At 33.9% G+C, this 13,612-nt stretch overlaps 1 pseudogene; it reads right to left on the reverse strand.

Moving 5' to 3' along the window:
* Positions 1 to 12,473: 12,473 nt before the first annotated feature.
* Positions 12,474 to 13,057, reverse strand: LOC103659935 (annotated as a pseudogene).
* Between the last annotated feature and the right edge of the window lie 555 nt (positions 13,058 to 13,612).

Raw genomic sequence — 13,612 nt, forward strand, 5'->3', positions numbered from 1 at the left:
TTCATAGTTTTCCATCAGTTCACTTCACACCTGGGCCATGCTCCACTTAATTCTCAAATGACAAATTGCATGCTAGAAGCAGTTGCCTGAGATTGACAAAAAGAACTTTTCCAACCATGAAACTATATTTAGTCCAAAGACTAAGATTTTTTTTTTAATAAAAAGAGAGGACTTCTTGATTATGTAACCCTAACATAATAAAGAATTTTGAAACTCTGGAAATGTTTTTTCAAATACATATGGAAACTTTATAAATATTATGGAGAAGATAACTATTTCTAATATTAGTTTAATCACGGGAATATTAGAGAGTTTAAAATAGGAATTTACATGTTTTAACACTAACTCTAAAATCATTGTTAATTTCTATGACTAGAGACAGAATTTTGTCCCTCTAATAAAATATGTATATATAAAAACTTATGTACATCTTGTTGTCCCAATAGTTGCAAAGTATTAGGACTAAAACTGTAGAAATATGCAAGAAATAGAATCAACACCTAAAATCTATAATCTATTTTTATTTAGTATGGAGAAATACTTTCACACATAAATGCTAGTTGAAATTCAAATAATGTATGAGTCAAGTAAAAAAGATACTGAAATATCTGCTAAAAAATAAAATTCAAGAGGCAAATTAATGACTAGACAAAATTTTCTTATTAGAACACTGGTTCTATATATCTCAGGGAAGATTTTTTTTTCCCTTTGGCATCTAATAAGGAAAATGGTTATAAGATTTCTTATTGAATCAGACAAAGGCTAAGTGTGCTATTAAGCTAGATTCTTAAAAAAAATATATTAACACAGCCACCCGCACAATCTCAAACTCATTCATATGTTACTACTCTCAATTAAAGACTATGTAGGACTAAGTCAAAGATTTTCCATACATTAAAGGAAATACTGGGTTGGTTGGTTTGTTTCTCAGTATAAGGAAACTTGTAGGTAAGAATTTAAATATTTCAGAAATAATCTTAATAATTTTCAAACAAGAGAAAGTTAGATACCATTCAATAATAATTCCAAATATATTCAGTAGAGAATATTCATCAGGTATCACTCTGTTCTATGACCAAATCACATTTATATTTTTCATGTTTCAAGGAAGGGTAAAGAGACAAAACGAAATAATGTTAGATATAGAAACCAAACTTTAAAGATGCAATATCTAAAATGGATGAAATAAAATAAGTTTTAATTTGATGTACAGGGAAATTGCAATTTCATTGTGAGGTGAAACAGATATTTTCAGGATTATGTACAGATTGCCTAGGAAGAAATTAAGAGGATATGAACTCTGTTTAGAAGAAAAAACTAAGTTGTATGCAAAGAAAAGCTATGGTTGGATGTTTGGATTATAACTTTAACAGTAGAAAAGATCTAAAGTGTGGTTTTGTTTTAGTCAGGAATCATTGTTTGGATTAGGAGGACATAAAAACTAACTTCTTTGTAATATATCCTAGTTAGAAGCCAATATTTAATGAGTAATGAAATTTAAATTTAACATCACAGGTGACCTTTGGTATTATCGATATTGTTCATTTTCTGGCATGTTTCAAAAAAAAAACCCCAAAGGCCTATCTGTAAATGAACTGAGTTGATCGTGATGATGATCTTGAGAGAATTTTTGCATTATAAATTCTTGGATTTCTATAATCTTCAAATCATTTCCAAGTATTTTTTTGGTTTATCACTATCTAGTCATGTCTGTTTTGAACAGGATGGCTTATCTTTTGGAATCTACTTTTTCTTTATATCTAAATTCAAACTATTTGACTAGAAGAACTCTAGTGACTATATTGAGAATCATACCAAAGCACTTTTCTCAAACAATGTTACCAAAGGGGAAAATCATGTTATATTACCAAAAATATGAAGATACTTCTGAACCACTAAAACTCATAATAATGAAATAAACAGCTTATAGGGTATGAAACTGAAATAAGAAAAACAAAAGTAGTCTCTCTTGCCGAGGATATTTTATCGTAGAACTAGATCTAAAGGAAAAACTTTTTAAACAATTGCATTTTGACATGATTCTAAAAGTGTGGTTTAATTTTTGTTTTATTTTTTAATGAATTCTTGACTCTACACCTAATTCCTTCAAATATTTGAAGGAGATATATACATTCTCAACATTTGTAACATGATAAATGTTTTATTCCTTTGTCATAATCATTTGACATATTTTCTTAAACTTTTTATAATCCCTAGGAATACTGCTTTCTGTAAGAAAATGCAGTTGGATGTTAAGTGCATTAGTCAGACTGGCCAGAAAGTCTAGTCATAGGAGTTATTTAAACATCCCTAGAATATGAAGTAGAGCACCCAAAGTGGGTGAGAGACAGAGTTTTAAACTTAATAAATAGGAAGCTGAATCTATTTACACCTTTTCTGTTATTTTACTTTTTTATTTTATTTTATTTTATTTTATTTTATTTTATTTTATTTTATTTTATTTTATTTTACTTGATGTTAAAATGAGAGAGGAGGGATGAGATACTGAAATTGGGGGGAAGGTAACCATGGGTACAGGTGTGAGACATTAGAGACTTCAGAGAAAATGAAGCAAGGACTATAGCTTTTGAAACAAGAGTATAATAAGTTGTACAGGATTTAAAATATTTAAGATTTGAAAGGAGAAATGTTGATTTTAGAGTGTAGGACACAAACAGTATTAGAGTGGTGACATTCCTTCATCATATACATAATCACATTTAGTTCTGATAACGGATTATGGTATATGTGTGGTTAGGAGTACAGCAGCTAGAGGTCAATGACTTCAGTATAAATTTTGGTTCTAACTTTTAAGAAATGCATGCATGTCCAAAGTGTGTGACTTGTACAATTTAATTTTCTCTACCTCAATATCTTTAGCCATAAAATGGGGATGATGGTATCTATATCAAAAAGAGTTTTAATACTAAACATACCTTTAAACAGTGTCTAACATGTCATAATGTGTAACTGTTAGCTATTATTATAGCAACCTTATGCAATGTATAATAGCATTATCCTCACTTTATAAATGAGGACAGTCCACAGAGAATTAGTCTTTAAAATGAAGCCCAAACTACTTAGTAGGACTAGAACTTTCAAAAGTCTGCATATGTTTTCCCTTATCCTCCCATTCCCCTGTTAGTTGCTCTTTTCTTATCACTTCACTTTTGATGTTCTTCACAGAGGCTAACCTTCTCCTTCCCTGGTTCCTCAGACCAGAATGCTTTCTCCTCAGCTCTTCCCATATGTTCCTTCTTCTCATCCACCACTAGTGCTCAGTTCATGCGAATCCCCTAGTCAATTAGTCTCCATTATCTCCTCAGGATAAAGCCTTTTCTCTTCAACACCACTCCAGAATTCCTCCATACCAGATTTGCTGGAGTTTCACTAGAAGAAAATGCAAAACAGGAGATGTGTCATAGTCCCTAAGCCAACACTTCATCAAGACAGAATATTATCAGATCACAGTCTGTGAAATGCTGGAGAAAAACTTGTATCAACATTTAAAATGTTTCAAAGCTGCCATGTGTCTCTGTACTATTCATCAATTGGTTTTTCTGTAGTCTTTAATTGAAACATAATGAAATGTATATCTCTTATAAAATAGCTTAGGTTTATAAAGGATGGATTTTTAATACTTTTAAGTGCAAAGCAGATAGAAATTCCTGTTGTAAATGACTCAAGTATAAAAGAACAAGAATTATAGCCAATGGTTATACTTATGATATAGCATAAGAAATATTTCACATAAGTCCATACAAATCCACCTGGCATCTTGGAAATAAAGTAAATTGCCTTGTCCCAAATGAGACTGAAATTATTTTTACACATCTCTACTCACTTAACCAAAACCATAATCCCCTTGAAAAATGTCCTTATCTTTTCCAGCACTTTATTATGTCAGGATTAATCAGAATATCAGATACGGAAATAAGCAACTCTCTTGATCTCACTCAAAGGATTTATTAGGACCGATTTAGGGAGGAAAGACATATCCATATGTTTGTAAAGGTAAAAACGATAAAACAACTAACCCTAATAAAGGGAATTTAATGTAAAGACAAAATACTATTAAGAATTATATTGTGGAATCACATCATACATACATTCAACTTAACTGTATTTAATATTCTTGATTGTATATGTAGGGACTGAAAAAACACAGAGTGGGATTTTTTTCAAAGATAGAAATAGCAATTAAATAGCCTGGACAATTTTTGTTATCAGTCCACTTATTGAAATTATACCCAAAAGTGAGCTTGAAATAATTAGATTTGCTCATTCCCTTAGGTTCAGAAGCCCCTGACCCAGAATTAGACTGATTTCTCCTAATGCTGAATGTGATGCTAGATATTTAAGGAAATTTTTAAATTTAATATAAAGCCCTCCAGTGTAAGACAACTACTTTAGCTGGTGCAAAACAAAAGAGCTGTCTCTTTCAATGCTAGAGAAAAACTTCGATTGAGCTATAGCCAAGCATATGAGAAAAAGTGTGTTGGTCTTCAACATCACAACTTTCTAAGGGACTTTGAAGGGTAATTTGACTTTAAGTGATTTCTATGTTGGTTTTTAGACTAGAATTGCCAAAGATGATTTTTGCTTTTATTTGATTGTCAAGAGAAATTTTGGCTTTAGATCCTGACTTTTCCAATATAATCAACTCCACACTATTTAGAAAGAAGAGCAATTCTGTTCACTTTTGGCAACCATCATCATTATATTTCATTTTAATGAATATTTACTAAACAAGTTTATGGGGTAGGTGCTGTAATTCTGCTCAGAACTCCAAGAAGTTGAAAGAAAATTAAAGCACATTTCATTTCACTTTATTACCTTCATTTGTTTGTTTTACTGGAACCTACATTTCTGGTGAAATTTTTACAGTCTTGTGTTCTATGACCTTCCTTTCTTTTATATTCCACTTTCCTTAATATTTGAATTGCTCATGGCCCAAACCTTTTTCCCCTTATTCTTTCATGTGTTTATATTTCACATTTACAAATGTTCCCATACTCTAAAGAAAATTTAAACAACATATTTCTAATGTATTTAGTCCAGTGTATCGATTCATAGCTCTGCTAACATAATTTTCTTTAGTATGTGCATTTTTTAGAATAGAGTTCACCTTGGCTATTTGTCATTATCATTATTTCTGTATGAAATTGATTAGTGATATATTTTATAGCCCTTATGATATTTTAGCAATACTAAAAAATATATTCTATAGCTACCATGATGATTATAAAGGCGTGATGTTTCCTCAGACTCCCCAGAGGATCAGGTTGATCTGTAAGTCATACAGAGTTGAACTGACTAGAGATGTACGAGATTGCTAAAATTAGTTTACCAGACCTACTTTGTTTGTTTTAGTAGTTTTCATTTTAGCATGTTCAGGAATATCAATGATATCAATATAATAATACAAATCCTTTAGCAACTTGAAGCTCACTATCCTGTGATATTTATATATAATATATTATATATATATATATTATATATATATATAATATATCCTGTGATACACACACACACACACACACACACATATATGAACAAACAGCACTTAATATCATTCAAATATTTGGTGGCTCTGTGGCTTAAATCATTTCTACTTTAGATAAATTCAGATAAGAAATGTAGTTTTATATAATAACAAGAAAAAACAAACTTGCTTTTCAACAAAGTATTAAATTGTGCCATCACAACTTGAACACTTATTTTTATTTATGGTATTCATTACTCTAATGGCTAAAAAATGTTAATAAAAGCAAACACATATTTCTCCCCATCTGTATCCCTTATTATCTGCAAATAAAATAGATATCATCTCATGTTATAAAATTAAGCACTTGGGATACCTGGGTGGCTCTGTCAGTTAAGCCTCTGACTCTTGATAAACATCCCAGACTCTGTGAAGCCTGCTTAAGATTCTCTCCCTCTCTGTCTCTGTCCTCCCCCACCTCTCTCTCATAAGCAATAACAGCAATAATAACAACAACCCCTCTTACTTTTAATATTTTTGATTGGATGCAATGGATGCAAATTTACCATATGATGAACGACTCAAAAATGACTTGACCTCAACATTTTATTTTTATTTATTTCATTTTTGACCTCAACATTTTAAAGCTTAACAGCATTTTTTTTTTTTACTTGAAACAGTTAGAATCTGTTTTTACAAAATTTTTGAGATTCGGGTGAAGGCAAGTATTCAGAGAATCTTTCATTATATTAATGTTTAAAGAACATTTATGAATAGGCATTTTAAGATTTTCTTCTTCATAATTGTGTGACAATAATTCTGACAAGCATTTTAGTTTAGAAATTTTACAAAATAATGTTATAAAATTATGTGATAAAATTAAATGTTATAAAATAATAACATTACAATGTTATAAAATAAAACAAATGGTTTTTTTTTAAATTCCATATGAAATATTCCCAGCAGTATCTTAAAGTTACTTGTGTTAGCATACCAACATTGAGCCACTTTTAAGTTGGATTTCATTACTAGAGAACAACGAAGCTACTTCACAAGGATACAAAGCAAAGCTGTTGGGAATCGAAAGAGTCTGAAGCCCAGTATTTTTCTAGTTTTGTCTTCTAAGTATAGATTCTAAATCCTGAGGCAGGCCCCACTGTGCTCCATCTGATAACATAGCAGTCACTTCTTCTGTTATTTCTGTGACGAGTGCCTTGGTCTATTAAAATGCACTTCATCAAATGCAGTAATCTTTTCTAGTTCTTTCGGGCAAAAACAAATTCTTAAAATCTGAATAAGATGGCACACCTCAGAGTATCACCATTATATGTAACTAGTAAAAGAATAAAGCAAATGAAACTGGGAAAAATAAACTGGGAGAAAATTTCAGATATCATTATCTTAAGCCTTTGTTAGGTTATTCTTTGTTATTTGACTCTTGAAAAAAATGATGCTAAGAATTTAATGCTTTATTAACAGGTTTTTTCATTCTAAAGGGTTTAATTACTCTGAGCGGTCAGTTATGTTACTTCTGAATATAATGCGGCGTTGAAAGCTTCAGTAATAGGCTGTCCTTACGCCTTGGACATAGAATGATAGTAATGGTGTAACCTGGAGATGCTTGAAGGCTATTTTTGTCGATTCTACTTGAAGATTGGCCCATTATTCTGGCATGCATTTCAACATTCTACCATTGTCCTACAATTTTCTGGTGTTCATTTGTCACACTGACAGAAACCAGTTTAAAATTTAAATCCATATCCCTCCTGAATCCCGTAAAAGAGTTTGTAGGCCAAAGCTTGTGCAGTGACTGATGATGCTCCTGTCAGGTGTCAGAAGATCCAGCAGAATTGCTCAACAAGTTTCTTAACAAGATAAACAATAAGGCAGATTACAGAAAAACAAATGACTTATCATAAGGTTGCTTCCATGGCATTCTTCACATTAGTCCCCTAAAGTCATTTCCACAAATAAGCCATTTCAAAAGTAGGAAGTATTCCTACCAGTATATTGATATTTAATTCTCTCCTAGCTCATTCAGTTTATTATTTGTAAAGAGCACACAATTGAAATATATGGTAAAAGATTCCTAAAAATACACTTTAATTTAATCAAACAATTTCTGTATCTCAAGGATATAGGTGGATAAGATATGATTTTGCACTAACTCTGCTGTGAGTTTATACATCATTATGATCCAGTTCTCTTTACAGATTTCCCACATCAAGACTCTGCCCCTTAAAATGCTTTTCCTTTAAAGTGGCATATCTCAAAATCTGAGCCATGGAAGTTTATTGTTGCAAATTTTCATCTCAATACAAGCTGTATTAGAGTGTGTGTTATCCTGAGACTTTTTTTTTCCAACTGCATATTTCAACGTACCAAAAAAGTCACAAAAGTATATCATCAAGTCAGAGCTATATTAATGATTTTAGACACATGAAATTACTGTGTTCATCCACTTCCTTTTATGGCAGAATATATGCATGCCCAGGTTAAATCATTTGTCACATGCCTTTTTAAAGGGAAGGGAGAGGCGGGGAAGGGCAGAGGGAGCAGGACAGAGAGAATGTCTCCTGTCCCTGAGATCATGACCTGAGCTGAAATCGAGAGTCAGATGCTTAACTGACTGAGCCACCCAGGAAACCCTAGTCACAGTCATTTTACCTGGTCTAAGTAGTCTGTAGTTTAAAAAATATGGCAGTTTGTTGATTTTACCCACTTAGCCATTGTCTACTTCTTTGAAAAGTTTAATTTGCTACCTATCACGTAAGTGTTCATCTTTGTTATTTGTTTATTCAACTAAATATAGCAACTAGACAAGAAATTAAAGGCTTGTGTTCCTGGAGACTACTATTAGCTTCACATATAACATATAGATATGCACCATCCCTTACCTTAAAGTACCAGGAGAGTTCTAATGGTAGGCTTATGTATTAACCTGAGTATAATTGTTTTAATTCTTGTAAAATAAATCAGATAATTAGATTAGCTCAAAGTTTTGTGTATTTTTATTCTCGAATTACAACCAAATATTAATTGTATCGTTTTAGATCATTTGAAAACTTGTTAAAAGTTTTAGTGCTGGTAATTCACGTGAAATGGTATCAAAAGGAGATAAAAAGTATAAAGATCTGTGTTGACATCATGTTGTGTGACCCATGTATTACAGAAAAGGAAAACAGTGAATGATTACTGAAAATATTTTTGGAAATAGTACTTAAAAGGAACAATTGGTCATTAATTAATATTAGAAGTGCATTTTCATTTCATTCATAAAATACATTAATATTACACAGGAAAAATGAAATCATTAGAAGTACAATTATATTGATTCACTTTAACTTAAATATACAACTAACTCACAGAGATAGGAAACACCCATAATGTAATGTCCCTAATGGGATGAGATTGAACTGTGTGCAATTTCGTTTTTAAGACAAAAAGAGATATCCTCTGAAACACATACTCAAAACTTATTACAGAGATTTCAGAGGACAAAAACCTGTAAAGTTTTGAAAACCACCTGTGACAGTTAATGTTCCTGAGAATAATGACACAGCTAGAAATGTGTGAAGACTTCATAAGAAAAGCATGTCATACTTGTCTATAAGACCAAGTTTCCACCAGAAAAATCGCTTCATTAAGTGAATAAGACCAGGGATAAACTAGCTATTCTAACGGTATAATTGCATTTGCCATACCCACGATCAGTACAGCCCCGTGTTCTGGTGGTGACACTCTAGAGTATACTGTACCTTTCTACTTGGCTATTCTAACAGTTCAAACATAGCATTTCTAAAAGCTCTCTATTCCCATCAAATCTAACATTCTCCTTTGACTTTAATTTTAAGTAAAGATATTTTCATTTTCCCCACCACTTAAGTGTTGGCAATTTTGACTTTTCATTATACCCATACTTCCAAATTCAGGTATCAGCTCTTCCCTTCTAATGTCTCCTGCTTTTAATGCCTCCTTTTCATCTACTATTTTTACTCTAGTTCATGAATATATCATCTTATGTCTGGATTACTGCAATATTTTCTAATGTATTTTCCCAGTCTCCTGTTTCTCCACATTTATATTTCAAACCAATTGCTACTGAAAAAAATCATCATAAATTAACACTATGGACACACTCCTGCTTAAAAATGTCAGTGGTCTCCCTTAATGAGAGAAGATGGTTTCAACAGTTAGATCAACCTTTAAGGATCTCCACATCAGAACTTGAGCAGGCTGTGTGATGTAAAAATACTGTTCCTCAGTCATAAAAACCACTGGGTTATAATTATTTAAGATTATTGAAGAAATTATGCTAGGTAGCCAGAATGACCAGAGGGGAGAGAAGGCTGTTAATTTAAGGGCAATAGGTTGGAATAAGGAAGTGATCTCTTGGAGTTTAGATCCCATAATTACTAAATATCTATGCAAATCACCCCATATTGGTGTTCGGAAACAACACTCTGTGAATATTATTTTATGTTTCTATATGGTCAGAGCGCTGACAGCAAAGAACACTGGTACTTGAGATGAAGGAGGATTGAATGGTAAAATGACTTTGAAGTTAGACATTGCGTATTGCTCCAAGGGAATGTAAAGTAGCCTCTCCCCTGGATCCATTTATTTAGATTCTAAGTACAATAAATTCAGAGTCATCTCTTTACGTTTCAGACTTGTGAAAGAGTGAGGGACCTTCTCTCCACCTCCCCTCTCCTCCCCCAGAGAGGATTTGTCTGTATTCCAGAACAAAGGTCTCCTTCACTCTGTCTCCAGAGGGAGAATGGTCGGATGTACAAGCCGCCCTACACACGCTCCAGGTTTCATGATTGCATCTCCTCTGGTGCAACCATTGCATGCAGTGACATTTTGCTCTCATTACATCGCCCTGTGGAGGATTGGGGCACGGAGAGTCAGTGCTGCTCAGATTGCTCTGTGAATAAATAAAAAGTCTGTTTTCTGATCCAGAAATATAGTGTTCCTGTTAATAGATGGTAGATACAGATGGGTATAGATGATATAGGTACAGATTATTATAGAGAGGTAGACACACATACTCTGTATATATGCACATATATAAATACACATCATATATAAATACATATATGTGGATATGCATATATATGTGTGTGTGTACATATGTACGTCTATACAGGATTCTCCCACTATCTGGAAGAAGAGCTTTCCTCTGAAAATTTCTGTACGCTGAAACAGCTTAAGTGAAGAAACAATTATTGTTAATTTACATTAAAAATTTTTGAACATTCCCAGACCCCAAAAACAACCTCTCTTAAGCTTTTCTGAAAACTTAGGACACATCTTGCTAAGGATGCACAAAATAGATTGAGATAAAGTACATGTTCACACAGTTCAAAGTTCAAGTGGCTTGAGATGCTGAGAGGCTGCATGTAGTTCCCGGGGAAAGAGCTTGGGGGGGGGGGCACTCTGGTTGCTAGGGGTGAGTGCTGCCTCTATAAGGGTTTGCTGCAAAACACATGCTGAACACTCTTTTTGCTTTTTACCTTTTCCTGTAAAAGTAAAGGTCCTTTTCGCATTTCTTTAAGTTAGAAAAACATGTACAAATGTAGGTCTTTCAAAAAAGCAAAGTGGCCTATATGAACTTTTGAAAAGCAAGGTATACCTCCTTGAGTGTGTGTGTGTGTGTGTGTGTGTGTGTGTGTGTGTAAAACTGCAGCAGGCTATCCTGTTAGCAGGGTAATACCTAAGGTCCTGCATAGTTTCAGACCTAACTGTTAGTATCAACTATCTAGTCAGAGTAGTCACTGTAAATAGGGTTGGGCTAGTCTTCTGAAATAGGATTTTTGAAGCAATGATTTATTTCATAAATAAAACAATGCAGCTTAAGTAAGGATCCTGCAGCTTCAATATTAATGATTTTAAGCTATTGAGAATAGCCTGAAGAAAGAAAAAAAAATGCAGGTCCTGAAATATAGAAAGAATACCATATCGCCTACTGGAAGAAGCAGTGAAGGAGATAAATATGAATTTTTGATCCATGACAATAGGAAATTTCCCATTACCTGGTGCTAATTAATGCGCTCTGGCTGTTGGAGTTGCTAATTTTGAAAAACATGAAGTTTCAAATTGTGTTGAGATAGCTTGGGGTTAAGGTTGAAGGTACTTTAAATTAAGTTGAATTTTTCACAGTTATGTTTGTGTACTCACACCTCCCATAGAAGTTTCCTGGTCTTTGTGCCACTCCTGAAGGTGGAGGTTCATACCCCATTTACGGTGACTAAATAAACTGAGTGAAATAGGTATTTCAATAGGTATTAGAAGTAGTGAAGGGGGAGGATGGAGACGGAACACAAGCAAAAGACAGGTGTTCTTGGTCAAAAGAAATTGTGATGAGCACTGGGTGTTATACACAACTAATAAATCGCTGAACACTACATCAAAAACTAATGATATACTATATGTTGGCTAACTAAACATAAAAAAAAATGCAGCATTTCCATAACTAAAAAAAAAAAAAAAAGAAATTGTGTAATCCAGTTTCTTAGGCCAATTCTAAAACATAATGCGGTTATATTTTTTCTATTTATTTTTTAAAATTTTATTTTATTTAAACTGAATTAATTAACATATAGTATATTTTTAGTTTCAGAGGTAGAGTTCAGTGATTCATCAGTTGTATATAACACCCAGTGCTCATTATATCATGTGCCTTCCTTAATACGCATCACCCAGGTACCCCATCCCCCCACCCACCTCCCCTCCAACTACCCTAGTTTGTTTCCTATAGTTAAAAGTCTCTTATGGTTTGTCTCCCTCTCTGATTTGGTCTTATTTTATTTTTCCTTCCCTTTCCCTATGATTCTCTGTTTTGTTTCTTAAATTCCATATATGAGTGAGATCTTATGATCATTGTCTTTCTCTGACTTATTTTGCTTAGCATAACACCCTCTAGTTCCATCCCCACTGTTGCAATAGGTAAGATTTTATTCTTTTTTTTTAACTCTGATAAAATTTATTTATTTTCTTTGATTGCCTCTAGTCCAGCTTTGGAAGGGCTCTCTGGGTTCTTCTGGTCTTGTTTCTGGGCTGCTGCTCTAGCTTTCATGGCCCTTTTGTACTTCTTGAGCTTTTGTACCTCCTGGAAAACCCGAATGCACAAGGCCTTCTTGGTTGCCCAGTGCTGGTGGCCTTTCTGGTGGTACAGAGGGGGAAAGGTGTACTCAATCCCCAGCTCCTTGCATGGCTTCTCAAAGACACTGTAGTTGGTCTTATGGGGTTTTCGAGCATCTTTTTCCTCTGGTCAATGCTCATCAGCAGATAGTGCTTGTGGGCTTTGTCCTTTCGATGTTTCTGCGCATGTTCTTCATAATTACGGATCTTGACCGTCAAGGTAACAATTTGAGCCTCCAGAGAGCTAGTGTCCTCAGGGTTTGCTACAATCTTGTTCATCAACTGCTCTTGCTTGATTTTTAGCTTCTCCTTCTGGTTGGCTATTTCCAAAGACAAGAGTCTTCTCACATGGTCAAACCTGGTTTCTGGGTGCCATATCCATGAACGGCTGGGAGGATGACACCTCAAGGAGAGGGAAGGCGCCATTGGTGGAAGGGAGGCCTGGCGCTCACTCTGCCCAGCAGCCCAAGGACTCAATATATAATTCTTTTTCCATTCATCTGTCAGTGTCAGTGGACATGTGGGCTCTTTCCATAGTTTGCTAATTGTGGACATTGCTGCTATAAACATTGGGGTGCTGGTGTCCCTTCATATCACTATATTTGTATCTTTGGGTAAATACCCAGTAGTGCAATTGCGGGGTCATAGGGTGGTTCTATTTTTAACTTTTTGAGGAACTTCCATACTGTTTTCCAGAGTGGCTGTACTAGTTTGCTTTCCCACCAGCAGCATAAGAAGGTTCCCCTTTCTCTGCATAATGCTGTTATATTTTAACAGTAGTTCTACTGCTGAACTATGCACCCACACTTCCTATTGTGCTTCTGTTCTTCATGTTAGTAAACACAAAATCAAGGACCTTATTAGAACCAAAGAAAGAAAGCACATTAGGAGTGGATTGTAACAAAGGGAGTAATGGAAGAGAGGAGAGATGGACACGCATTTGTCCTGAAATTTCAAACATAAAGACACTGCATAAAGATT

Source organism: Ursus maritimus, unplaced genomic scaffold, assembly GCF_017311325.1.
Source record: "Ursus maritimus isolate PB19 unplaced genomic scaffold, ASM1731132v1 scaffold_1, whole genome shotgun sequence".
NCBI classification, from domain to species: domain Eukaryota; kingdom Metazoa; phylum Chordata; class Mammalia; order Carnivora; family Ursidae; genus Ursus; species Ursus maritimus.